Source organism: Artibeus jamaicensis, unplaced genomic scaffold, assembly GCF_021234435.1.
Source record: "Artibeus jamaicensis isolate MK-2021 breed Jamaican fruit bat unplaced genomic scaffold, CSHL_Jam_final contig_1127, whole genome shotgun sequence".
NCBI lineage: Eukaryota > Metazoa > Chordata > Mammalia > Chiroptera > Phyllostomidae > Artibeus > Artibeus jamaicensis.
Window position 1 is genome coordinate 3,943,003 of NW_026521219.1, and position 27,730 is coordinate 3,970,732.

At 37.2% G+C, this 27,730-nt stretch overlaps 1 protein-coding gene across 8 annotated transcripts in view; it reads left to right on the forward strand.

The window, feature by feature from the left end:
* The first annotated feature begins 9,399 nt into the window (after positions 1-9,399).
* Positions 9,400-27,730, forward strand: part of MYO6 (myosin VI) — a 160,534-nt gene continuing 142,203 nt past the window's right edge. For 6 of the 8 annotated variants that reach the window (XM_037132998.2, XM_037133001.2, XM_037133003.2 and 3 more), the window contains exon 1: positions 9,400-9,637. The gene's annotated coding sequence lies outside the window, so the exon portion shown is untranslated. The other 2 variants (XM_037133005.2, XM_037132999.2) reach the window with 2 other exon arrangements.

Below are 27,730 nucleotides of genomic sequence, written 5' to 3' on the forward strand. Positions count from 1 at the left end.
CTGAGAGTTTTTATCATAAATGAGTGCTGGATTTTATTTAATATTTTTTTGGTATCTATAGATATGAGCATGTGGTTTGTGCCCTTTATTTCGTTTATATGGTGTATCATGTTTATTGATTTGTGGATATTGTACCAACTTTGCATCCCTAGAATAAATCCCACTTGATCATGATGTATGATCTTTTCAATGCATTGCTGGATAATGTTTGCTAATATTTTGTTTAGGATTTTAGCATCTATGTTTATCAGGGATAGTGGCTTATAGTTTTCTTTGTAATGTTTTTATCTGGTTTTGGAAGTAGGATAACACTGGCCTTGTCAAATGACCTTGGGAATCTTCCCTCCTTTTGAAGTTTTTGTAATAGTTTGAGAAAGATAGGTTTTAGTTCTTTGAATGGTGGTAAAATTCACCTGTGAACCCTTTGGATGCAGGACTGTTGTTTGTGGGGAATTTTTTGATCACTACTTCAATTTCACTAGTTGTAATCTGCCTATTCAGATTCTCTGATTCAGTTTTGGAAGACTGTATATTTCTAGGAATTTATTCATTTTGTTTAGATTGTCCAATTTGTTGGCATGTAGTTCATGATATTTTCTTACAGTCCTTCGTACAATATTTCTTTGGTGTCCGTTGTTACCTCTCCTCTTTTATTTCTGCTCGTAGCAATTTTTTAAAAAGGACTCCTTTTTTTTGAAGATGTTTTTTATTTTATATTTTGACAATATTTTATTTATCTTTAGAAAGGAAGGGAAAGAGAGAGGGAGAGAAATATCAATGTATGGTTGCCTCTCATGTGTCCCCCACTAGGAACTGGCCTGCAACCCAGGCATGAGCTCTGACTGGGAATCGAACCATGATCCCCTGGTTCACAGGCCCATGCTCAATTCACTGAGCCACACCAGCCAGGGCCTAAAAAGGACTTCTTATTCAACAGTTATGACATTCATTTTAATATGACTCCTCTAAGATAAAGTAATTAAAAATTCAGAAAACTTAAAAATTACTGAAAGTATCAAGTAGAGTATTATTTTTTTTTATCCTCACCCAAGGACATTTTTTTTTTCATTGCTTTTAGACAGAGAGGGAGGGAGAGAAACATAAATGAGAGAAACATTGAATGGCTGCCTCCAATATGTGTGGTGGGACTGGGGATCTTAATGCCTGGGCCAGGGATCAAACCTGTAACCTAGGTATGTGCCAAGACCTGGAATTGAACTGCTCAACCTTTAGATTAGGGAATGATGCTACAACCAACTGAGCCACCCTGGTCAAAGCTCAACTAGAGTATTAGTTTTATTTTTATATTTTTAAATAAAGTATTTTAAAATATAAACTTCTATTTAAAGTATAATTTACTTAGAGAAAAAGTACACAGAACATGAATAACCATATATAGCTCAATGAATTATTGCCAAGTGAACCCAACTGTGTAACCACTGCTCAGGTTAAAAAAAACAAAACATCATCAGTGTCTCAGAAGCCTTTCATATTCCTATTCTTAACCTACCAACCCCTTTTAATATATATCATTTGAGTCACTAATAAGTACAATAGTATAGCTTAGTAAGCCCTGGCCAGGTACCTCAGTTGATTTGAGCATTGTACAGATATGCCAAAGTTGTGGGTTCGATCCATCCCTGGTTAGGGCACGTAAAAGAAGCAACCAATAAATGCATAAATAAAGTAGAACAGTAGATTATTTCTATTATTATTCAGTGAACATTCACTACCTACTCATCCGAAATAAGACTATTCTGCCTCCTTGATGATAGGCTTGGTCATCTGACTTTCTTTGACTGACGGAATGTAGGAAGAACTAGCAATGCATCAATTCTTAGCCTAGGCTTTGAGAAATATAGCAAGTTTCTGACCTCTGACACAACAAGAACATACCGCAGGTAGTAATTGGACCTTTCAAGGATGAGACATATAGAAAAGACCTGAATATAATGCTAGCCTGAATTAGAGTTACCCCCGGAGACATATACTTGCCAATGAGAAAAATAAATGCTTTTTGTTATATACCATTGAGATTTTATTGGCTACACAGCAAAGGCTGATATAATAATTATTTGGTAAATCTCAATAAAGCCTAAGAGAAGAACTCAGGTTATTACTTTGTGAATCCATTTAATGCTTTGTGGAAACTTATTATTAACTATAGGATAATATTTAACTCTGTCACATATTTAGACACTTCCTGATAACCTGATAGTTCTTTGTTTCTATTCCAGATACCACTATTTTTAGGGTAGGGAAACAAGTCACTACTAATATTTTCATTTATTTAACGAATATCTTTCTGGAGAATATTGTGTACCACTAATATGTTTAAATGGTTCTCCCTATATCCATTCTTTTCCTGTTTTTATTTTTCTTTATTCATTTTTTAAAAAGATTTTATTTATTTATCTTTAGAGGGGAAGGAGAGAGGGAGAGAAACATCAATGTATGGTTGCCTCTAGTGCTTCCCCTGTTGGGAAATAGCCTGCAGGGAACTGACCTGTAACCCAGGCATGTGCCCTGACTGGGAATCGATCCATGATCCTCTGGTTCGCAGGCCTCAGTCCTGGCCCTCTGTAGCTCAGTCCACTGAGCTACACTAGCAAGGGCCTTTTCCTGTTTTTAAATATTATATACTTTGAATTTTTTTGTATTATATATATATCAACTTTAAATATTTTACTCGTAGTCTTAAGAGAAGATACAATTGATTTTTGCTTATATTTTTGTAAGAGCAACATCACAGAATGTTTAACGCATGAAACTGAGGATAACTGGTAAAGATAAAAGTAAATATTGTGAATTCATATTTTAGAAAAATGAGATAAAATATATATTGTATAATGTTCTTTGTAAATGTTGAATCACCTGTGGAATGGTGATTTACATTTAAATTTGTGTTCCCATGGAGAATTGGGCAAATCCCCTTTTCTCCTATAACAGAGTTCTAAAATGTTCAAGAATATTCCATTCTGAAGGATCTCTGCTGTCAAGAGTGTGGACCTGGGGAAGTTCAAGTTCCTTTAGCTCAGTTCCATCCCACAAATGTTTACTGAGTGCATGTCTTTTATGTCCCAGCTGACTCTGGATGTCCAAAGACAGTTTAGAGCTCAGCAATCTCACAGACATGTAGATAAAACATTGAACAAAATAGGAAGCGTGTTAACGTTCTGCACGGGGACTTTCAGTTGACATTAAATCCAATCTGAAGGCTGAACTATATTTATGATATTAACATCTAAATATAGATTAGTCACTGAAAATGATTGCTTTGTTATCAATTTTGGATTAATGTATAAAAATACAATTTTGCAGTTTTCAAATTTTATTAATTTTTGTTGTATTTTCTGGAGTATTTATGTAGGCCATAGAGAACTGACCTCTCTGAATTGTTACTGAATTTTTTAATTCAAATTATTTATAATATAGGTGCTTATGGTTTCCTTTCTTGAAATTAATTACTTTGTTTTTCTACTTTTTCAAAGCTTCCTTAAATTTTATATTTCATGTTTTAATTAAATAACATCTATAAACTCACTGTAATGACTTACACATAATATGTAACAAAAAAAGATATACAACTACATTTCTTATTATATTTCTGGAAGTATAGCCAGAGCAGCAAGGCTTCTATACTAGGAAAAAATTTTAGAAGTTGGTATATGTTTTATATAAGTTACTATGGATTTTTAATATTCAGATTTTACCAATACTGTACATAGAAATCCTAATTGGCTTCTTGTATTAATCTCTATATTTAAAACAAAGCTAATTTCAAACAGTTATCAGTTTTAGTTTTAAAGATTTACTTTTAATATTTACAAACTTTTCTAGCACATAACAAGTTCAAGATTATATGTGAATGTGTTCTTTTTCTTTTTTTCAAATGCTTATTTTTTTATTATTATTTTTTAGAGATTTTATTTATTTATTCTTAGAGGGGAAGGGAAGGAGAGAGGAAGAGAAATATCAATGTATGGGTTGCCTCTCGTGTGTCCCCTGCTGGGAACTGGCCTGCAACCCAGGCATGTGCTCTGACTGGGAATTAAACCTCGATCCTTTGATTCGCAGGCCTGCGCTTAATCCACTGAGCTACACCAGCCGGGGCTATTTACTTATTTTTAGAAAGAGGGACAGGGAGGGAGAAAGGGAGAGAAACATTAATGTGCAAGAGAAACATCGATTGGTTGCCTTTCACATGATCCCAACTGGGGGTGGTGCCTGGGCCTCAACTCAGGCATGTGCCCTGACTGGGAGTCAAACAGGCGACCTTTTATTTCAAAGGCTGGCACTCAATCCACTGAGCCACACCAGCCAGGGATGAATGTTTTCTTTTTAAAGTATTTGTTTACATTATTTGTACATGGGATTGGATAATATGCTGTTTATAAGCCTTGTTTTAGTTTGCAAAATGCTTCCATTTTTGCATTATCTTACTGAGTCCTTTCTCTGAGGAGGAGGTATTATTATTATTGCTATTTTATCCACGAATAAAAGTGAGTATCAGTGAGACTTAAGTGATTTATTTATACAGATCATGGACCTGGACAGTCAGGCCTGGAACCTGGTTTTTCCTCACACATTCATTTCATGTTAAATAAATTTTAATATAATTCTGCACCTTCAGAATGGCCTTCACTCCTTTGTGTTTTTAATATCTACAATTTGGTTAGGTTACATTTGACCCATTTAAGTGTGAAGAAGAAAAAATCGATCCTTCTCCGCCTTTCTTTAAATTACTGTGCTTGAGCTGAAGATCAAGATAATAACAAATAAGATGAAAGATTACTTTAAAGTCATTTGACAGTTCAATTAAAGAGTTTGAAGTGATCTTTGGTTATACTTGTGCTGTTGTTTCAGTTTTAATTATAATGACACTAAGAACAGGAAAAATTAGAAGTTTAAATAAGAGAAACTATAGTTACAGAAATTTCTAGGGGCTAGAATAATAAGGAATATTTAGTGATCTGGTTAAGGAATTGTTTTTAAAAAGTATCTATTGATAAATGACATTTAGCTTTAATTTTGTTCTTTATACGGAAAATATTTTAAAAGTAGATTAGCCTATTTTCTAGAGTAAATTCAAGGATGATGTTGATTTTTTACAGAAAATATTAATGAATTAACAGTGATTAAATCAATCATTAGTTATTTTTTTCTTTTTTCAAATATGGGAGATGCAGATGTTGGTGCTATATGAGGCTGAGCTAAGATAATAATGGTCTAAGGGAAAAATCATGTCTATCTCTTTAGGGATCTGCTTATTTCCCTATAAATTCCAAATGATTACCATTAATGCAAACTTGGTAATAACCGAGCCAATGATCAAAACTTCTTTTAGAAGTTACAATGTAAACATTCATTCATTTATTCATTAAATAAACACTTGAGTGCCCACTCATTCCTCTTTTATAAGATTGGGATAATGATAGAACTTTTCTGTATTAATTGGTGTTTTTGGTTGAAGATAACAGAAACAAACTCTGGCTAAATTATCCAGAAAAACAGTGTATTGGTAGAATATCATGTAGCTCCCAGAATCACTGAGGTGTGTAAAATGTGCCAGCTCATCATTTAGAATGTCGCTGTTGGCACTGTCACAAGCAGACCCTGTTTGCTACAATTATCCACACCACTGTGAATTATCTGTCTCTGCATCTTTGTATCAATTTATCCAGAATTCAAGTTTCAGGTGAGGGCATCTGATTGACCTAACCCTGGTTGCTAGATAGTGGGGAGAAGGACTTTGGCCAAATTCACTTGCTAAAGTATGCGGTAGACCTTACTCCCACCAAGACTCAAAATTAGGAATTCTCCACAAATAGGATGGGAGTACAGAAGCTAGAGAGGCAAAAAGCAAACGCTCACATCACCTCAAAGGGTGGTGAAAATTTAATGGGATGATATATGTAAAGTGCTTAGCACAGTGCTGGCACATAGCATTCAATAAATTTCAGCATTGTTATCATTAATTCATTGAGACAAAGTAATGTGCTAATCTGTATGGATAACAATAATAGGACAGAATTTTTAAAAAATATTTTATTTATTTATCTTTAGAGGGGAAGGGAAGGAGAAAGAGTGGGAGAGAAATATCAATGTATGGTTGCCTCTCATGCGTCCTCTGCTGGGAACTGGCCTGCAACCCAGGCATGTGCCCTGACTGGGAATCAAACAGGCAACCTTTAGATTTGCAGGCTGGCACACAATCCATTGAGTCACACCAGCCAGGGCTGGACAGAATTTCTTTAAAAGATAAGTATTTTAGAGAGCTTTTATGGAGCAAACAAATATAAAAACAATTTTAAAACCACTTAATAAGTGTTCTAACATAGGTAGAAAGTGGATGCTCTAGAAAGTGGGGAAAAGAAAAAACAATTCTGCCAGAGTCGGGACAGAGAAATTAGACTGTTTTGAAGATTGAGAGGAGCATCATGAAGGGGTTGGTATATTTGAATTCCTAAGATGTGGACAGGTTCAGGATTGTGAAGGATTCTATATAAGTGAGTTTTAACTGATCTGAAAGTCACCAGGATTTGGTATACAGTGTATTTGGTATACATAATTAGATTTGGAGGGAGGAGTACCACTCTACGAGTGGTGAAAGAATGGACTAGAATGAGCAGAGGGAACATCATAAGTTCAGATAAAAGATGATGGCCTGCTCTAAAGGAAGATGGTGAATCCAAAATTAGGAGTGAGGAAGGGAAGGAGTCTCTGGTGACTTAAAAGCCACAACTTGTTAAGACTAGTGGTTGGTAATACCATAATTATAATAGGGTCTTTTGACAAGGAAATCATTTGAGGCAGTTAAGAGGGAAAAGAAAATGAATTTCTTTGGGGTGTTCAGCTTGCCTTACTTTAAGAGTTGGTAACAGATGAAGTTAAAGCTGTTAAAGTGGGTATCAGCCAGGGAAAGTTTAGAGACTCTTTACATGCCTACACTATACATTTCTACAAACATGAGAAAAAATTGTGCATATGGTTTCGGGGGGGATAGCACAAGGAGACTCTGAAAAAAGAATCTTCCAAATATTTAATGGGTTAGAACAAAGTTGAAAAACCTACATAAAACCTACATATGAAATAAACTGTTAAGATTTGGCAGTAAATGTGACACAGTGATGTCTATCATGCTTAATGACAGTATATGCAATTTCCCAGTATTGTCAATACTCTTGCTATTTGTTCACTTGTCTAATTTTATTCAGTAATAATAATAATAGGCACTGTTTAATGAGTGCCTACCATGTGAACGTCATCATGCTTGGCTCTTGGGACACAGGGACACACAAGTCCCGTATTCTGCCCTCAAGGAGTTTACAGCTCAGTTGGAGGATACTTAGAAGTAAACTAAAGTAGCAGTAATAAGTGTTGGAAGAGATATGTGCAGTGGGTGCTAAGAGAGATGGGAGAGAGCACCAAATTGCACCTAAGTTTTGGAATAAGGGAGTTAGGGAAAACTTCCTGGAGGAGTCAATAGGCTTTGTTCTGAAGGATTAATTGGAGTTAATGTGGCAAAACTCTAATGTAATAGTGGTAATGCTGCTTGTTCTGGACACGCAAGCACTACACAATGGCTTGAATGTAAAGTACAAGAAATGGAGAAGGGTAGTGGGTAGAAATGAGAGAGGAGTAAGCAAGTCAAAGACAGTGGTTCAAAAATGCAAGTAATTTCCAAGACAGGCAGGTAACATTGTGTGAAGAAGCTTGGTTAGGACAGCTTTATAGGGTTTAGGACAGGGACAGTGGGGGGAAACAATAAAGGGGCATTCAATTTAATCGCATTTTAACAAAAGATCTCTACTTTGCTAGTCACACAAAAATAGTCCAAGGATCAGGAAAGGAATCTTAAGGACTTTATACTAAGGGTAGTGGAGTGCCACTACAGGAGTTTAAAAAGAGGAGTAAATAATCAGACTTATATTTTATAAAACATAAACTTGGTGGCATTGTAGAGACTGGAGAAAAGTTAGAAGTGGAGGAGATTGCAGCTTGGAAAAAGATTTGGTTAGGTAGCTAAAATAGTATGCAAGACCTAATATGATGATGGCCTGAAATGAGACATTGGTAGTAGCTATAAAGAGGAAATGGCTACACTGAAGATATATGTAACTAGAGGCAAAGGGACTCAGTAATGGATTGGAAGTGGGGGACAAAGAAAAGAAAAAAAATCCCATGTCATTACAATAAACTGTATAAGCTTCTATTGCTCTGTTGAAGCCTTTTAATCTTACATCCAAAATGAAGTCAAAGCAGTGAACTGAATGAAACCTGTCCTCATTCTTTTCTCTTTTTTTCCCTATTCGTTTTAAAACCTAGTTTTATATGCTTAAGATTTACCTCTTGGCAATGTAGAATTAAATTTCTGAGATTGCTGTAAATTATTTCCTTTCTTGGTTTCTCTTATTTCTTACTTCCCTATTTGGTTAATGTTTTATTGCTTCAGTTGTATGCAAAAGTATCTCCTCATAACTTTTCAACCATAAGAACTATGGAACATCTGAGTATCTGAAACTTGTCTCCTATCAGGATCTTGTCTTCTAGATCTCCTGAAGTTTTCTAGTTGCTACTCGAAAACGTTGCAGAAATAACATGTAGTTCTCATGTGTAGGTAACTCTAGCTTTTTTTTTTCAGTGGAATCATTTATCATTACAGTAAATTCCCATTTCCCATTTTCTTAAAAGAAGGTTCTTTTCATCGTAAAGGCAATGTACGTTTTCACTATGTCATTCAATTTTGCACAGCTACTTCATATTTAATTTTCAAATATGACTCACAGGTGTAGAATTGACGGAAACAGTAAAACTTAAACGACAATGCCCCCCTAAGTAAATGGGGGGGGGCAGAGTGTAAAAAAATACAAAATTTTCATCTCAGAGTCCCTTCCCCCCAAAGCAGAAACCCAAACTGGTGGTCCAGGAAGGTTACTTCCTTCACAGGCAGCCCGGCCCAAGCGAACTTGGACTGCGGCCGACGTTGCCTCGGTTTTTCTCTCTGCTACGATACTGTGTCGCTTCCGCCAGCCCTTGAACAACTCGGGGTCCTTGCCCCCTCGTTGAACAACGTTCTCCCTCCCTGAAATGATTCTGCTTGTTACCGGTCTGGAAAGTCACCGCATCCCGTCCGGAGAGGACTTGCTTTACAGTAACAGCGGCTACGGCCTCTGCGCAGGGGGAAACACTGGAACTCCCGGGCAGGCCAGCGGCCGCCCGCTCCGAGCCACAGCCCCCGCCCCAAGCCCCGAAGCTCCGCTTCGCAAGGCCGGGCAAGCGGAGGGGAGGGGCGGGGCGGGCCCGGCTCCGAGCGCCCCCTCCCGGAGCGCTGCCCCGCACCCCCGCGCTCCCGGCCGTCCCGCCCCGGCCCGCGGCGCCCCCGCCCCCTCGGGCGCTCCGTAGCCGTGACGTGCGCGCGGAGAGGCCGGGGACTCGGTGGGGCGCCGGTCGCGGGCGGAGACGGACCCGGCATCGGTCCGAGCAGGAAGCAAGTAGAAGCCTCCGCCGCCCGGTACCTGTGCTCGTCCGCGTCCTCGCCCTTTCCCTTCACCTCAGTCTCATTCTCACCCCGCCCGCCAACCTCACCGGCGACAGGTAGCCCCGCCACCGCGCACCTGCCTTCCTGTCCGCACCGGTGAGTGTCCCGGAGCCCCTCCTGCGGGGCGTCAGCGCCGGGGCCTCGCTCCCCCTGGTCTCCCCGCTTTGAGGACTCCCGCGGGCGGATCAGGTACTCGGACGGTTTCACCTCCCGTGGACGCGGGTGGGTGAAGCAGGTGATAGGTGGGCCCGGGCGGTTTTGGTGGCGGCGGCGGCTGCCCAGGGTAGCACAGGGCTGGCTCTCATTTCCACCGGACAGTGAGAGGCTCCTTTCATGGGTTTATCATCGCCAAGATACCTTTGTGTATCTTCACTGGCTCCCGGGTAGAAGCGGAGCACTCAGGTGTCCGACTCTGCCGTGGTCCCTCCGTGTTAGTTTTCTCTTTCGTAAACAAGCTTAAAATTCAGTGCAGAAATAGTATCATTTGTTCTGGGATGTGAAGATCAGCTGCTGCCATTAATAGTTTAATCGTGTAGGAGACCAGGCTGGGACTGTCTGAATTTGTATTGTTAGTCTTTAGGTGGTCCTGTACTTTGAGTAAGTTAATTTGCGTATGTTACTTAACAATATTTTTTGTATACGTTAATTTTCAAAACTCCTTAAAACAATGAGAATACTCTATTCCAGGTTTTTAAATAGGAAATCATTTGATAGGGTTGTATCTCGAACATCCGTGTCAAAAATACTTCCATGTAGTTTCAGAAACACATTACATTTTACTTGAGTTAAAGTTTGTGGTGGAGGAGTGCTTCAGGATCTGTAGGTATTAGTGAATAATTAGGAATACGGCCCCATTTTAACAGACTGCTGCTGCACATACTAAATTAAAGTTTCATTTGCTTTTATGCTCCAGTGGGGTAGATGCAGTATATAGTTAGGGTTAGAGAGTTTTAAAAATTAAGATTCAGCCAACACTAGTCACACCATAAAATGTGAATCTTGAACTTAGGCTGGTAATGGTCATGGTACAAAGGTTGGCAGCAAAACAGCATGTCTGTACAAATTAACTAAACTTCATAGATGTCTTGAATTGTGGTTTTCAAATTGGAAACCGTTTAGTGAAAAAATTACTTTGGTGTCCTTTATCATTCACTTTACACACACCACAAATTGAGCTGTAGCCAGAGCTTAAAACAATGCAAGTGTTCAAAATAACTCATTGACTTTTAAATATACAGCCCATTTTAAGAGTTTTCAGTTGTGCAGGAATTACATGCACATCAGTAAACAGAAGTCATTTTCATCGTACTCAGATTTGCTTGTTGCATTTTTATGTTCTATGTGACATGCTATTTATTCTCTTAGCTTTTTGTTACATTGTTGTTTGCAAAACTAAATAGGGAGTGACAAAAGTGATGAATGACTTCAAGAAAAGATTATCATGATTAAAAACTATAAGTATTAGTATTTCCAACTATATATAACAAATATATTTTTCACTTGTGTGTACAAATATGAGTAAGGGAGATATAATAAGCTAGTGCAGTATTTAATGTAAATTAATACAAATGATTAAAAACAGATCATAAATTATAACTCAGGAGGCTTAAATGAAATGGATTTTTTTCCTCTGTTTATGTTTATGTGATCAAGTTTTAAAATAACAGTGGCCAGGAAATCTGAGAGAGGCTGAAGGCTCCTTTCTCATCCTGTTGTGACTTTGCTTGGAGACTGTGGTGTATCATGTAGCCCATTGTTTAGATAACTGGGCTGTCTCTGGGTTGTAAAATACAACTTTCTTTTGAAAGTTTTAAACTGACCATGGAAGCACCAGAAACGTTTTTTTCAATTAACTAGTTTTCACTGTTGATAATTGAAGCTCCATTTTTGTTATGTAAAATGCCTATTTTAAAAAGGTTTCCAACCTTTGTGAATTTCTCATTTCTGTATATTAAAACATTTTAAGTAAAAGATTGAAAAAAGTACTACAACTTTATAAATTTCATACATTTTGATTTTGATTCTCTCAATGAGATACTTCATAATTTGTGAACTGGCTCTTCAGTAGTGTAAGACTGTCGTCCATTTATTAGGCATTGGCCCTAATTAGAATGCTGCCTAGAGAACTTGATCTCCAAAATAATTCAAGGTGGGTGGTCTTGTCCTTTTACACTGGAGGAAATTTAGGCTTAGAGAGTTAAATATTTGCTCAAGGATATTAACTCCAGGACAAAGCTTGGATTCACACTCAGGTTTTCTGACCTTGAGACCACTGTCCTTTCCAGAAGACCAAGTTGCTTTGATCTCAGTTCATTTGGTAGAATGTTAAAATAAGCCTGCAAAACTGGTACTGTGTTCAGGAATATAGCTTGATCCCTGGCTGGTGAGGCTCAGTGGATTGAGCACCAGACTGCAAACCAAAGGGTCGCTGGTTTGATCCACAGTCAGAGTACATGCCTGGGTTGCAGGTCAGGTCCCCAGTAGGGGGCATATGAAAGGCAACCACACATTGATTTCTGGCCCTCTCTTACTCCCCTCCCTTTCCCTCTCTCTAAAAACAAATACATAAAATCTTTTTTAAAAAAGTGAAAGAAATTAACCATCATCTAAAAAAAAAAAAAGAATGTGTGTAGCTTGAGGTTTGAAGAAAGCACACAGGAGTGTGGATGATATAGGCCATGAATGTGGTTCTGGAACTAATTTTGAATTATGGATTTGCTTTTTCATTCTTAGGACGACAGCCTTGAATGATGATGTGGTGTCGCTTTATCATTTCTGGTGTAAATTCCAGAATATAATACATATTGTATACTTTTTATTTTGATGGGTTTATAGGAACTAAAATTAGGCTGTAATGTAACACTGGCTTTCATTATAGTTAAAAGGAATAGTATAGTGCTACTGTTTAGGAAAGAACTTTAAAATATTTCTTCATATGAGATAGATTGTTGCCTATAAATACAGTAGATATCTTTTAAATGTTAAATATCTCTGTGATCCTAGCGGGGGAAAGACTTGTTTTCAGGTTATGATTAAATTGTCACCTGTACTATTTGGAAAATTTTTAAAAAATTATTTAATTATTGTTCAAGTACAGTTTTCTGTCTTTTGCTCCCATCCCAGCCCCCCCCCGTGCTCCCCACCTCCCTCCCATTTCCACCCCCCCTTATTTGTTGTCCATGTGTCCTTTATACTTGGAAAATTTTTTTATGGCCCATGTTTATTTTAGGAATGTCCCTTGAGCTATAATAGATATAAGGACCAGAAATGAGCACAGAAAGTCCATCTTTTGTAACAAAGTAGGAGTCTTTTCAGAATGTAGTTGGGTAAATGATAGGAAGAAAAGTGATAGGAAGGCTGAGTTGGGTGACTGCTTTTAGAGGTGTCATTATTTGGCTTGAACTATCAAGAATTTTGCATGTTAAGGATACTCAGCTGTATCTCGGTATCACAAGAAATTCAACTGTAAATACAAAACCATCATCCAGAGGTTTAATATAAATTATTAATGGATGATCTGTAAGGCACCTGTGTGTGTATATATAGATAATCAAGAACTAACTAAAGTTAAATAATCTTAAAATTTTATTTTTGAGGCATTATTGTATGTTTAGATAATCTTAACATATAAGTTTTAGACTATCTTTTTATTTATGGTTTTCCAAAATAAACTTTTCTTAATAAGTATTGTAAGAATGACAGTGGTTTGAGAAATTACAAGTCCACCAAAAGTTCTGAGTACGGAAGCATAGGAAGTAAAACTGGAAGAACAAATCTGGCGTCTTTAGAAATCTTACTCTCCTGTTAGAGAGAGGACAGGCTTTTCTATGCAGAAAGTATGTCTCCAGTGAAACCAAAATACCAAAGCACATTCCTTGGGTGATATTCACATAGGTTAATAGTCACATTTACACTGAATGATGTACACAAAGGAAGGCAATGTTCCTGGCAAAACCACAAGCATCTCTTAGGTGTGTTAGTCACTTGTTATTTTATTTGAAATAACCTGCTGCTTAAACTTCACAAGGTAAGGGTAAGGTATTACAAGTAGCAGAAGATAAAATTTTTATTATATGTGGATGAGCATCTTTTTCAATAATTATTTACTTAAGGACCTACTATATTTGCAATATAAGTATAGGTTGAAATTGTATCTTCCCTGTACTAGAAGATCTTTGATCTAGGAAACAGAGTGGCAGAGATGTAAAAAGAAGGATAAATCAAACATCCATTTAAGATCTGAAGATGTTCATGTCAAAGTTTAAAATACCTTTGTGTGGTGCTTTATTGGTTTGGAAATTATTTTATGTATATTTGGTCCTTCTGAAGTAGATTTGGCAAACTTATTTTTAAACTGCAGATGAGTAAATGGAGACAAAAATTAGTACCTGTTCAAGGTCACATGTATGGCTGCTTGGAAGCATAGCTGACGATGGAACTCATATATGCATATTCTGATAGTAGACCTCCTCCTCCCAGTTTACATCTCTTATATGTTAGAGTTAATCTCTTGGCAGTGCTTATTTCATTCTATACCTTTAATTCAGATGGTTCAGGAAATTCTGAAAAGTTAGGGTCACTAAAATGATAATTGTTAAATAGTTTTTTAAAAAATGTGAGTTAGGTTCTGGCTGGTGTGGCTCAGTGGATTGAGCGCTAGCCTGTGAACCAAAGTGTTGCTGGTTCAATTCTTAGGCCACGTGCCTGGGTTTCGGGCCAGGTCCCTAGTAGGGGGCGCACGAGAGCCCACCACACATTAATGTTTCTCTCCCTCTCTCCCACCCTTTCCCTCTGTCTAAAAATAAGTAAATAAAACCTTGAAAAAAAAGTTCATAGAAAAATTAAAATGTAAGGTAGAAGAAAATCAACATGATGTATTATTATGGAACCACTACATTTTTAATAAATGAATGGAGCCAAGGTGGCTAATTAACTTTTTTAGTTGAAGAGGTTTTAAGGAAAGTCAGCAATTAGTTAAAAAGAAAGAAGAAAAATATTCTGGGGGACTTTTGAAGGTAACATACAACTTATCAGCACATTGATATTAAACTGATGATTATGCCTGTTTATTGTAAAGAGTCACTAACGAGTTGTGGTGTGCCTATGCTGTACCTTTATGCCATTTGTCTATTTAACAAATATTTGAGTGTCTACCATGGGCCAGGCATTGTTCAAAGTGCTGATGATACAATGATAAATTAAGACCAAGTCCTGGTAGGTGACATTTTACTGTTGTTTTGAATTAAGTTAATTATAGACTCTATACTGGTGTGTAGTCAACAGGGCTGACCCTAAAGTTGGGAAATAGACTGTTGTCCAAGTAGTATAATTTCAGGGCTACTAAAAGACACATTTGTTCTACAGTATCCTTTTCCTGGCCTTCAGTCCACTGAGTTTATAGCACTGTTACCAGTCTACTCCTGAAAATAGGAGTATGTTCCATCTTCTATCACAGTTGCAGGAAACGAGCTGAGAGAAAATAAATGAGACCGCATACTGATATGTTGAATTTTGTGAGAGAGGTAGTGGCAAAGTATAATTTTAATAGCAGCTGTTGATTATTGAGCTCTTGCTATGTGACAGGTACTGTGTCAGACAAGTACTCTAACTCATTAGCTCAGTTAATCACCCTGTCGTTTCAGTGTACTTAGCATTATGACCCTGAAGCACAGTGGTGTCGAATTTGCTCAAGCTCACAACCAGTGCCTGGAGCTGGAATTTGGACCCTTATAGTACTTAGCATGTAGTAGTTACTCAAGTAGAAAAAGTACTGGTATATATACAGGCTTGGCCATTCTGCCACTATGTGGTGGCACCCCATGTAGGTGGAAGGCCTTGGTGAGTGAGTGATGGGTGGGGAGAGTCAGGAGAGCTTGTTGGGTGAGTGGTTGGAGTTTGGGGGTGGGAGGGCGCAGGGAGGGTTATTGTTTGCCTAGCTGCTTGGCCCGCAGGCTTAATCCTCCCTAAATGCACACATGCTTGTTTGTCCAGCTCCTGAGTAAGAGGACAGACAGGCAGACTTGAGGTGATCCTGGTTTTGACATTCATTACCTTTGGTCAGATTGCTTAGTGTCTCTGGGCCTTAGTTTTCTTATTTGTAAAATGGAGGCAACAATATTACCTACCTGGTATGGTTCTTGTGAGGACTGAATAAGATAATACTACATGTAAAGGACATTTCACACTGGTTTTCAGTAAGTGTGCATTATTATTGCTACTGTGGGATTTTTTTTTGCCGTGTTTAATGTGGAATGTTAATTCAAAAGGACAAAAGCAACATATTGGAGATTTGGGTGGAATCTTGGAAAGTTTTAAAGAGCTCTGAAGTTTAGATGTGCATCAGAATTACCTAGGGGACTGAAAAACAGGTCAGAAAGGTGTGGGTAGGGTTTGGGCATTAGCATTTTAACAAGCTTCTCTGTTGATCGACCTGAACACCAAAATTTGAGAACTACTGGTTTAAACCTTTTTTTCATCCTGTGCTTAGGGAGGGGTTTCAACAATAACAACAAAAAATATTGCTTGGATTAACCAGGGTTGTAGTAGATGGAAGTGAAATATCAGTTACCAGAATCTCTTCATTGTTTTTTTTAAGCATATTTGAGGCTTATAGCATTCATTTTGAGAGAATAATGCAGTGTTAAATTACACACCCGAATTTAATTGTAATGAATATTTCAGTTTATTAACCAGCTTCACGTAGAAGTAAGCTAGTTATATTTAATTTTTAAACAATTATACAGATAGCATTAATATATAAATAATGCTCATATAGATCTTAAGATCTTTTGAAACTTTTAATTGGATTTCTTTAGATAATGGACTGTGTTTGAATAACCAGATTTGGCATTGCTAGCTGCATCAGGTGAGGTCCCAGCAGGAAAAGAAATTTCATCCTTGATGGTGCAAATGAAGAGATTATAGAAGTGAGGGACAAACAAGGGATGCTGAAGTACCCAGGGAATAGCAGCAGCAAGACACCCTTAATTCTCAGAGGTTACCAAAGCAGAGAACTGGCACTGTGGAGGAGGGCCCTGGGGAGCTGTGGCTTTGAGGCAGCAGGCAGGCAGGCAGGGTGGGAGGGGAAGTTCCCTATCTCTTTCCTCTCTCTTTAGGTCTCTGCCAGAGACTTCCTTTTCTTTTTTTTTAATTTAATTTTATTTAAATAAATAAACTTATTTATTTATTTACTTACTATCCTTACTGAAAACATGCTTATTGATTTTAGAGGGTAAGGGAGAGAGATTAGAGGGGAAGGGGGAAGAGAGAGGGAGAGAGAAACATCAGTCTGTTGCCTCTTTCATGTACACCAGCTGGGGACCAAACCTGCAGCCTAGGCATGTGCCCTGCCTGGCTGGGAATCAACCCTAGACCCCTCAGTTTACTGGACGAGGCTCTAACCAACTGAGCCACGCTGCCTGGGGCTGACTTCCATTACTAGAACCCAGTTGGGAAGCCTAGGGCATGATCTATGCAGGCTCATCCTCCTGGGGCATAGCAGAGCAGAGAAGGGATTTGGGGGTGTTGTGGAGCAAGTGGAAAATTACTGGGGCATTGATTAGTACCTTTGGGAATTTGTAGCATTTCCTTGGTGCATTTAAAACAGCTTTTAGCATTGTGATGCATCTGCAAAATTCTTAAGAGCATTTTTCTTTTATATGCTTAAAAATAGATTTTGAGAGAGCAAGAAGAGATAGAAGAGATTTGTTCCTCTTATTTATAAGTTCATTGTTTGATTCTTGTATGTGCCCTGACCGGGATCAAACCAGCAATCTTGGCTTATGGAGTTCATGCTCTAACCAACTGAGCAACTCAGCCAGGCCCTTATATATGCTTTTAGAAAACAGTTTATTCACTTCCTCATTTACTCCAAATACTATTTTTTTGATCTTTTGATGATCCAATGAGAAATATAATTTAGGTTTGTTAGCATAGTGCACTTTTTCTTAATATATTGTTAGGCCTTAATGAGGTTGTCTGAAATTTTCTTTATTGGATAGTCTTGGTTTGATAGAATCACTGTTTCATTAAAAAATATTGTAATGGCTGTGTTTCAAAAATTCTGGCTAGAATAATCCTTTGCTTTCTGGAGCGTATACTTCTATTCATTTGGACTCGTGATAGCAAAAAACAAAAACAAAACACAGGCTTGATGTAGTAAATTATACTGTTACGAAATAATTGTTCTTCCTCCCTAAGTTATTATAAAGTCTATAAATTTCTATATAAATCTGTTGCAACTTGCTATTATTCACCTGTCTTGCTACTTTTATCTAGTTATTCTTAATTTTGGTTAAAAGTCTAAATCCAAGCTCTTTATTTTGGACAGATTCCCGAGGATTACCCTAAAAAAGGGTTTCTCTCCTTAAAGATATGGTGCGAAGTTCTGTAGTATATGATCACTACTCCCCCCAAAATAATTAGATTATGGTTTGTTTTTTCTTCTTTTGAGGGTTCCAGGAAAAAAGAAACGCAAGGTTTTACGCAGGTTGATCAGCAGCTAGACTGGGTCTCGGTCACAGTTTCCAGAAAAGGAGCTGTGTTGTCTGGGGCTGAGCGAATTAAATAACAACCCCCTGGCTATGACATTTTAACATAAAAATAAAGGGTACTTCTAGACGGAAACGTTATAATTGGGTCATTTTTTGAACAAATACGTTTTTCATCTTTAAAAGAGTATGATGGGGAAAAACAGGTTTGGAGTACACCAATATTTTTCTTTTGGGCAGCAGAGTTATGCTTAGAGACTGATTTTTGTCTTTGTCAGCAGTTTAACTCAGGTTCAATGCGAATTTCATAAGCCAATAGCATACAAGATAATGTTGCTTAAAAAAACAGTTGTTGATGTACAATAATATAATAGTTTCAGGTGTACAGCACAAGGAGTCAACATTTATGTACCTTACAAATTGATCACTACAAGTCTAGAAACCATCTGTCTCACCATACAGGTATAATGATATATCAATTGTATTCCCTATACTGTATATTAAATCTCTATGACTTAGTAGGATAATGTCTCTTAGTAAGCCAGTAAAGAAATAATGTACTCCAGAGCAGTGGTAGATCTGGAGTACACTGTGGTTCTGGGCAAGGCGAGGTGAAAGGAATAAAGTCCTAATTTAGATTAGGTGTACCTTTTTACTTGAGTGGGCACTCAGGAGAGAGTACCTGGCCAGGGGAGAGCTGACACCTAGCTGCTCTTGTTGCTGGAGTGTGTTGCTAGGGAACCATGCTCCCTGTCGATGAGCAGAATGATCTTTCCTGGGACTGCTTCTCCATTTTCACCACTGTCTAGGAGGAATCGCCTGACACAGACAGGAGCTAATTACCCTAGTGGTCTTCAGAGAGCTATTTTGCACTTCAGCAAAGTGTCGCTTTGCCCAGATCCAAACTCTCCAGTAGCCATCACAAGTTCTCACGATTATCTAAGTGTCCCCTTGGCCGTAGTTGTTTCCCTGTATGTTCTTAGCCATAATCCCCGAGTGGTACCCCTCAGCAGCCAAGCTCTTGAATGATAATCAGCAATAACAGATGAGATGATGACATCCTGACACAGCTTACTTCATTCTTCTATCAAAACAACTTCTAAAAACAGCTTTTCTTTGTCTCGTCATAAACAAGTGCTTCAAAACAGTTCTATTTAAGTCATAAGCAATGAATTTGAAATCATATCAAACATACAGCAACCAAATATTGTCTGTGCTTGAAAATCATACATTTAGATATTTGCTGTGTAAGTGGGCCTTTTTTTTAAAGGAGAGATTTCAAACTTTTGTGGTGTCTTCTAAAAACATATTGTTCATTTTCATTTGACACTGATAGAATTAGTATCCCGCAAGAGAGAATTGAGGCTGTTGGTTTTTCCATGTTGTGCTCTTTGAATTTCCCTGATTTGAGGATTGAGTTATTCCAGAGAGAGCTTTTCTCCGGTTCCTTGTGATTTTTTTTCTAAAATTAGATGAAATAGCTGTGCTTTGGTTTGTGGGCATGATTTGCTGTCTGTTATCCTTTTGGTATTTGGGGGAAGAACAAAGTGTATGTTTATGTATGTGTTTTGAAGAGGAATGTATTAGTTTCTGTGCTTTTCCTGTCTGTCATTGTTGACTTGAACATAACAAGAGCAAGATGACTGATGCTTGTGCTTGAGGTTTCAAACAGAACTATGGCTTGTGCTGACCATTGAGATAATGGAGACATCGTATGAGTGCAAAGTGTAAAAGTAGTCATCGTGTGCACAATGGCTAATTGAGGAAGTTTATATTAGTTTTAGAGGGATTTTCTGTCAGGTGTGATGGCGAGGGGAGAAGAAAAAGGGAACTGAATGAGTTTGACTATATGACCAGTTTTTACCACAGATGTTTTTTACAAATCAGAAACAAAACTCAGTTAGAATTTTGTATGTCATAGAGATATATTTTTACTAATAAATTTGCTTTTTTGAGGGGAGTGCCACATAAATTAGGAACGTTTAAACCACTTATTTTTTTTATAATTCATCTCCCACTTAAAAAATGTAATCTTTATTGTATTTTCCCCATGACCATTTAGTGCCCTTATACCCTCCTTGCCCCAGCAGTCACCACACTGTTGTCCATGTCTGTGAGTCCTTTTTCCTTTTTGTCAATCCCTCCTTTACTTTGGTGACTTTAATGAATTACTAGCAAAAATGGAGATAGCCTGATGGCTACATACAGAATGTTAATATGTCAGGAAACGGGCTATTATTTATTAAAGGTATGCCTCTGGAACTCATCCAGAACCTCATGGACTTTGCTCATGTTCTCTGGGATCCTCCTGTTTGCCATAAAACATTGACAAAGACTACTGTTCTCATCACGTGCAGACAGTTGAGTTGGTCACCAAGATTTAACAGTCAAAGGTTTATGTCTCCATTTGGGAGGGGCAGTGTGTTACAATGATGCATTAAATGGGGGATCCAAAATGACCCCAGAACAGTACAATTGTAATAATTCTTGAGAGCCAATAATGTGCGACTGCTTGAGTATTTTAGAGTCATTTTCTCACTTAATCCTAATGTTGACCCTGCGAGGTAGTTCTTATTATCTCATCTCACAGCTGAGAACTGAGGTCTGGACTAGCTTGCTAAGGTGGTATAGCAGTGAGGGTCACGATCTTCAGGTGATCTGGATCCAGAGCTCTGCTTTGTGTGTTCTTTTAAAGACTCAAAGCTTTGAAAAAACTCCTTCAGGATTAATTTGTTCTGTCTTTCTATGTCTAATCAAGGACGATGACATTATGACACTCACGCAGCTGTTGTCTGCTTTCAAGCCTAAGGTGGGTGGTACCTCCTCTGCGGTAGACCCTCCTTGGTCCTCACCCTCTGACTCCCGCACCTCACAGTGCTTCAGCCTCCCCTGCCGTTGGTGACCGAAGGGAGACCTTCTGGCACGTAAAGTCTAAAACCATTACTTACTGTTTTTAAACACCATAGCAACTACCTATTTTAACACGTGCTTTATAAATTTGCTTTAGACAAATGTATTCTGGTAAAGTTTGTGTAAATTAAATAAGTAAAGAATTAAATTGTAATTTTGTATTACCCTGGGAAAACTTCATATTTATTTCAAGGATCCCAGTAGTGATTTCTTTTGCAAAGGGAAGAACCTTTTTGTAAAACAAATTATTGTTTTTTAAAAATGATTTTCTAAAAATCATTTACACTAATAAAGATGTGTCTTTCACATGTTTCCTTTACATAAACAATAGGTCTGGCTGTATACACACTTCATGTAAATATGTCTAAGTTAAGTTTGAGCTCGTATTTTGCTTGATACTACTAATATGAAGGGATTAGATAATAGGGTATATTTTTCTTAAATAAATGCTATTTGTTGGATTTTCACTAAAATATACTTTAGTAGGCTTCACTAAGAATACTCTTAAGTGATAGATTGAGGTCTGATATGTAGCACAATAGTAAATTGTTTTTGTCATATATTTTATTAGGTAAATGCTAGTGTTCAGTTTAAATGCTTAAATCAGTGTTTTATACTATTCTGAAAATAACAAATTTAAGAGAGGTAGTTTTATTAAAAATTATTGTAGTTGAAATCAAACAAACCTCTGTTTGAAAAAAATACTTTCATGTAGCCTTGGGTAAAATAGTTGTTTCTTGTACCTAATACCAAGCTAACGTTAGGCCATGAACCCAGATTCGTTGTAATCTGCCTTCTGTCCATAAACACTCAATAGAGACTACTCTGTAACCTTCTGATTAATAGGTTCAGCGGCCTCATTTGATCATTACTGTTTTCTAACCTCGTCAGCTCTTGACCAACTAATTCTCCTTGAACTCTCCCTCTTTGCTTTTGTGCTCATGCACTCTCTCAGTTCTTCTACTTTTTCCTTCTCTATTTTTACTGCCTAATTTTCTCTGCCTGTGCCTTTAGTGTTCATGTCTCATAAAATCCTGTACTTTGCACTTTACTCTGTTCTAATTTTTGATAATTTTATCAGTCCTGTGGTTCCAGCTCTTGTTCATACGCAGATTTCCCCCAAGATTTCTTTTTATATCATCTTGACCAGCATTTCTAAACTGAGACTCTGCAGCAGTAATTTTCAACCAGTGTGCCACAAGAATTTTTAAAACATGCAATATCTGACTATTTAGGCAGAGACACTGGCCCCTTTTTTCCCTGTCAAATAAAAAAAAATGACAATAGCCAACACAACAATAGTTGTCTGGTTTGAATGAATTAGAATTATATCTATTTTTTTGTCAGATTGGCCAAAAATACATTTTTGGTGTGTCGCAGAATTTTAGTAATTAGTTTATGTGTGCCATGAGATGAAAAAGGTTGAAAATTGCTGCTGTACACACATCTTAAAATTTCACATATTCCCCTTATGTCTATCTCCTTTTAGAAACTTTTCTTCCATTTCTCTTATGATACTCTCATACCCTAGTTGTTTATGCTGAGAACTTTTCCCTTTTCACTTGCCCTGTTTGTCATTTGCTAAACCCTCTTTTGCTTCTGGAAGGTTGCCCTTCACTTTCTATACCCTCTGACCAAAGCAGGCCTTATTACTTTTCCTTCCATACACATCTCCCCATATTTGGCTCTGTTCCTCAATGTACAGTCAGTCTCTCCTGTGCATTGCCATTAGGGTTACATTTCAAAGTAGGTATCTGATGGTAATGTTCTCTAGTTCAGTAAGAATCCATATTAGCCCTTCATTAATACATTTTAGATCCAGACTTTTATTGTGGGATTTGAAACTCTCATGTGGCCTAATCCCTTGGCCTACTTTTCCACCTCAGCACTTGTCAGTCTTCTGCCATTGCTGTAGCCCTATTGATCTACTCCCAAAACATGTCCTTATTCTGTCATCTTTTTTTAAAGAAGATTTTATTTATTTATTTTTAGAGAGAGGGGGAAGGGAGGGAGAAAGAGAGAGAAACATCAACATGTGGTTGCCTCTTGCAGGCCCCCTACTGGGGACCTGGCTGGCAACTACAACCAAGGCATGTGCTCTAAAACTGGGAATGGAACCAGCAACCCCTTTAGTTCGCAGGCCAGCACTCAGTCCACTGACTCACACTCGCCAGGGCATCCATAGTCATACTCAAACGGACCTTTGTCTGGAATGCACTTTCTTTAGTCAGTTTTACTCATTTTTCAGGGTCTGCTTGAATAAATCATGGAAAGTAGCTTTCCCAAATTTACTGTTTGATTACACCTATGTTATAATATTTATAATAGGTTATGTGATGTCTCCCTTCTTTAGTTTTTCCCTAACTCTCACTAAATTGTGAATGACTAGAGAGTATGACCTGCCTAGGAAAAGGTTTGATAAAATTTTATGTAGATTAGTGGATCTTAGGTCTTAGGACTCCATTGCACTCTTAATTATTGAGGGCTCTGTAAAAATTTTGTTTATCTTTTTGGTTTTATTTATCAATATTTACTATGTTAAAATTAAATTTAAAAAGTATTTAATTCATTTAAAAACAGCACTGATTAATGAATGCATTAACAAAGGACGTATTTTATGAAAACGATTTTCTAAAGGAAAAAATTAGTGAAAAGAGTGACATTATTTTACATTTTTGTAAATCTTTTTATTGTCTAACTTAATAGAAGATAGTTTGATTGTCATCTGCTTATGCATTCAGTTTGTTGCATTATGCTGTTTTGGTTGAACCGTATATGAAGAAAATGTAGTCTCACACAAATACATCATTGGGAAAGGAAGTACTGATTTAACTTTTTCAGATACTTTTTAATACTTCACTAAAACTCAGCAAGTGGTAATTTCTGAAAGTTCCAAGGTAGAATCTTTAACCTATCAGGGAATTCCGTTTTGTACACTATTATTATATTACAATTAGTCGGTCTGTTTCAGACTTTGGATCTTTTACCAATGCATGATTTTATAACATGATATACTCATGATTTGGAATATACTGTTTCACTGACTTATGCAGATTTCCTAAATTTATGTAATATTAAAATCATATTTTGATCTTATCAGAAAAGTCTTTTTTTTAAGTATTTAAATTTAAACAGAACAAGCTATTATGCTCAGTTGGCAGATACAGGTTTTCCCAGATTCTACTTTTCACTTGAATTTTGCCATTGTCAACAAATACTTGTCACTTGCTTTCCTCGAAGTGACAGGCTTCACTTGGAAAACAAACAAATGAACACATAAAACTCATTTGCCAGAAACCAGAGTTTGAATAACTAAGGTTTGTTAATCATTCTCTCCAATAAAAATGGTGTTTCATGAAAAAAAAAAAAAAAAAAAAAGGTCAACCAGTACCTGAAGATTAGACCTCAAAACATTCACACAAATATTTTCCTTGAGTCAGCCATCATACTTTGTATTTTATGCACAATTTCTGTTTTGTTATATAGAATAGTAAAAATTGTATATTTGAGGATCAAGATCTAGTGAAATCAGTACATTTTACTGCTTAATCGAAGGTATTCCTTAAAAAAAAAAAGATTTTATTTTATTCTTTGAACAGGGGAAGGGAGGGAGAAAAAGAGGCAGAGAAACATCAGTGTGTGGTTGCCTCTTACACACCCCCTACCTGAGGACCTGGCCTGCAACCCAGGCATGTGCCCTGACTGGGAATGGAGCTGGTGACCCTTTGGTTTGCTGGTCAGTGCTCAGTCCGCTGAGTCGTACCAGCCAGGGTTCAGAGGTATTCTTAAGTGAAGCATCATTCTCTTTACTGTTGGTGCAGGTGACCTCTAGTATGGGTTGGTGCCACTACCTTGATTTTAGATAAATTGGTAGAAGTTTTACCCATTATTGGTTCTGCATTATTAGGGCAACTGTGTTATTATGAAAATAGTTTGACCTTGTTGACTCTCCGAAAAGCTCGTAGGAATCTCCAGGGGTCCGTTGACCACACTTGAAGTGCCAGTCTAGATAATTGTTGACTAGAGTGGTGAATGTGTTCAGGTTTCTTGTAGACCAGACGTGTGGAAAGCCTAGAAAGGTTGAGTTAGACATTGCCACAGAGCTACTTAAATTCCAGTTCTCTATTAAGAAGTTGAAGAAACAGGTTTAGACAGATTGAGAGACTTGGTAAATAAAGATCATTCAGCTAAATTAGTGGCAGAACGGAAAAGATAATTCATATGGCTTGATTAGTTCAGAGTTCACTTTTTCTGTCAATGTTGGGCAGTTGAAAAAGTTAGAGGTTATTTCAGGTGTATTTTATATACATCTGTGATTAGGAAATAAACATTTTCTATGTAATAATACGAATACTGTCAAGTAGAATTCCTTAGGGGATAGATTTTGAACTCTACGACCAGCTTTCACCTGTTTTATTTTTGAAGGTCACATATTTATTACTGAATGAACCTAGTAGTGCGGGAAAATGTTAACAAAGAGAAAATTCCTTGTCCCAGTAACTTCCCAGTAAAATACGCCCAGCTCTCCAGACAGTAGTGATCTTTCCAGTGGCATGGTGAGTTGTAAGCAACCCAGACAAAGCATACGTACTTGAGCCATCTCATGTGCAGTTCCTTGCAGGCTTAGCTGGGTTCTCCTCCATTGTCTCCTCTTGGAGTTGTGCCTGTGTTTATTACCAGTTTTCATCTGAGTCCATCATGAAATGGGCTGGTTCTGCTTTTGTTTGTTGGCCAGGAGCTCTCAGTCCTGAAAGTTTAGTGAGAAGGAATGGTGACGTGGAGGCAACTGCCAGCTTTCATCTGTTTTTCTCACCTCCTTTTTTCATCTCACAGAATATGAAATTGCTTGCTGTGATCAGTTGGCAGGTTATGTGAGAAATTGGGATAAGTCAGCAATTCATGTATAAACATTGCTTTTAAAAGCCCTTAAAATACACCTTGATAAAAATCAGTGTCATCAGTGTGACATTTAAGAGAATGACATATTATATGAATGGGCCATGGACAGCGATGTGGGGATTGACTGTGGCGGGGGGTGGGGCGGGGCAGGCGGACTGGGCAGAGGAGGACAAAGGGGAAAAGATCAGGACAGCCGAAATGGCATAGACAGTAAAAAATGAAAAGGACAACATATTATGTATAAAAGTGAAAAATAATCGAGCATATTTTTAGAGAATATTTCTTTTAAAAATAATTTTATTATGGAAAGTTTTAAGCACATTCAGAAAAGAAGAAGAGGATATGAATCACTGTGTACCCATCACCCAGATTCAACAGTTAGCAACTCCTGGCTCATCTCACCTTATCTTTTTCTTTATCAGTAATTAATCTCCCTTGCTCTGGATTATTCTGAATCAGATTCCAGAGATAATTTTATCATCTGTAAACATCTCAGGACGTGTTTTAAGTTTTCTTAAAACTTATAATTAGGAGTATATAATGATGTCCGGACTTGTTATCTAAAATAAACTTGATTTACCTCTTAGGAGACTTTCTAGCCTAACCAACAAAAAATTGAACCCAGTGGAACATCCTTTGTATCTTGCCATCCTCATTCTTTTGCCTTATTTCTTTTTCCTTTACTCTAAACTTCTTGAAAGAAAAGGCTCTGTTAGCTGATTCTACTTTTTTTCTGTTCATTCTTTTCACTACAGTATCATTTCTGCCTCAGCTATTCTGAAACTGTTCAAAGATTAGCAGTGACCTTCCCATGTTCAAATCCATTGGTCTATTTTCAGTTTTCAGAAGCTCTTCTAAATCATTTGATGATGTTGACAACTCCTTCCTGTTGAGACTTCCTTCTCCTTTGGCACAGTGATCTCTCCGAAAGTACTGTCAGTATACCTCATCCCCATTGTCTCGCATTCTTCCTTTAATGCATCAGGTTGCTGGTGTTGGCCTCATTCTCTTTTACTGTTATATTAATAATTCTCTATTCTGTCAGACTGGTGCTCCCTTTCCAAAACAATTATTTTGCAATACCCCATCTACTATACTGATAGGAAATTAGTAGACAAAAAACTTACATGTACATATCTATATACATACATATTTGTATGCATAAAATTAAAAATATAGTAACATAAAAGCGAGTCATTAAAAATTGTGTGTATCATAGTGATTAAATATATTAATGCTTACATTAATAATATTAATATTTATATTATAAATGATATGAATTTGAATTTAAGTATCCATTTATTTATTAATTAAATGTTAACATATGTATTTCAGTGTGTGGAAGTTTACCTACTTCAATACTATAAGGCAGAATAAAATAATGGATACTAATAGCCATATGTAGCACAGTTGTGACTGCAGCTGCTGCAGATTAAACTAACAAATAGGTATGTTATACTGATGACTCCAGTATCATGGTCAGTGTTGCTAACATGGCTTTCTCCAAAATGACGAACACCTTTTCATAAGGTTCTGAATAAAGGGCAGTCTTTTTCTGTTTACTTGGTATTGTATTTCTGGAAAATTTAATGTATATTAAAACAGTGCAAAAAAATATATATATATATACACACACACACACCTTGAATTAGATTTTGGGCTTATCTGTCTTCTCTAAATTTGCTGTTTATATTGCTTTCTATATGTCATTAATGACATCAGAATAATTTGAAATAAAAAGTAAAAAGTTCTTAAACCCTTTCACATGGGAGCCGTATCAGTTTGGACTGTCGTTCTTGATGGACATTTGAGGTGGCTGCCGTAGCCTTATTGAGTTGTCTTCAACTTATTCTTGAATGTTGTATGACTGTCTTTAAGTGAGAAGCTTTTA